The sequence below is a fragment of the Chrysochloris asiatica genome, unplaced genomic scaffold (genome assembly GCF_000296735.1).
Source record: "Chrysochloris asiatica unplaced genomic scaffold, ChrAsi1.0 scaffold00005, whole genome shotgun sequence".
Classification (NCBI taxonomy): Eukaryota; Metazoa; Chordata; class Mammalia; order Afrosoricida; family Chrysochloridae; genus Chrysochloris; species Chrysochloris asiatica.
The window spans coordinates 28,841,218-28,842,730 of record NW_006408523.1 but is presented as its reverse complement, the minus strand read 5'-3'; positions in this window follow the sequence as shown (position 1 = coordinate 28,842,730).

The window sequence follows — 1,513 nt, the reverse complement described above, 5'->3', positions numbered from 1 at the left end:
TTTCTGGTATTCTCTGTTTTCAACCAAGTTCCATTGGACATCAGCAATGATATCCCCCATTCCATGTCCTCTTCTGAATCCAGCTTGAACCTCTGGATGTTCTCTATCGATGTATGCTTGCAGCCATTTCTGTATTACTTTTAGTGAAACTGGACTTGCATGGAATATCAATGCAATGATATTGTCTTAAGATTTTCACATTCTATTGGGTCTCCTCTCTTTGGGATGGGCACAAATACAGATCTCTTCCAGTCAGTTGGCCAGGTATCTGTTTTCCATGACTATAAAAGATATATTAAATAATTCATTGTGCTACAGATGGTACATACTTTTTTCCTTAGGAATCAGAAGTTTATAATAGAGTTGATAACAACCACATGTCAGTTATGTTGTATAGCTCTCTCTGTGTTGTTATAATTGTTGTTAGGTGCCACTGATGGGCTCGGACTCTTAGTGAACCCATGTACAATGGAATGAAAGAGTTGTACCATCCTCAAAGTAGCTACATTATTTGAGGCCTTATTGCATTTAATGTGTCAATCTAACTCACTGAATTCTTCCAATTTTTCACTAGTCCTCTACTTTATCAAACATCATTTCCTTTTCCTGTGATTGGTCCCTCCTGATTATATATATGAATAAGTAAAACAAATTGTCAACCTTCTTAAAGGAATGGGCAAGTACAAAATTTACATGATACAAACATGGTACATACAAAACCATTACACATTTTTGGCTGGACCATTTGAAAGAAAGTTACAGTCTTTTGACACTAGCAGTTGATTACTATTTTAGCATTCATCTATTAAGAAGAAATTAATTCTCCCAAATGACAAATATAATATTGTCACACGAAAGAAAAGTAATTATAAATCAAAATGCAATATAATATAAATTTCACATTCAAATTCCCGTTTTCAAAAAATTCTTTCACTGCTGCTTTCTATAAACCTTTACCACCCATTCTTCATTTGCCTTCCCAGACAGCATATTCTCCTTATATTTTTCTTAATTTGTTAACAGATTGTTCTCAGACTTCTTTGTTAAACAATCTCACTCTTTTCATCACTGGAATGTTTGAATACCCCAGCATTCATCCCTAGCTTTCTGCATGCACATCCTGGCTAAACTGTAAATAATTTGATGGTGATTCTCCAGTCTAGTCCAGTAATTGAAAAAACACAATAATAAGCCAAAAATATTATCAGGGCTCCCTGATAATTCCCCTTGGACTGCTAATCTCATGGTCAGCAGTTTGGAACTACCAGTGGTTCTGTGGGAGAAAGATGAGACTTTCTGCTCTCATAAAGATTTACAGCCTCCAAAAACCTATATAAGGCTGCTATGTGTCAGAAAGAGAGGATGGAAAAGCTCCATATCATCAGTGAAAACAAGGCCAGGGGCAGAATGTGGAACAGACCATCAATTACTCACATATAAATTAAAACTGAAGCTGAAGAAAATGAAAAAAAGTCCATGAGAGCCAAAACATGACCTTGAATATATCCCACTT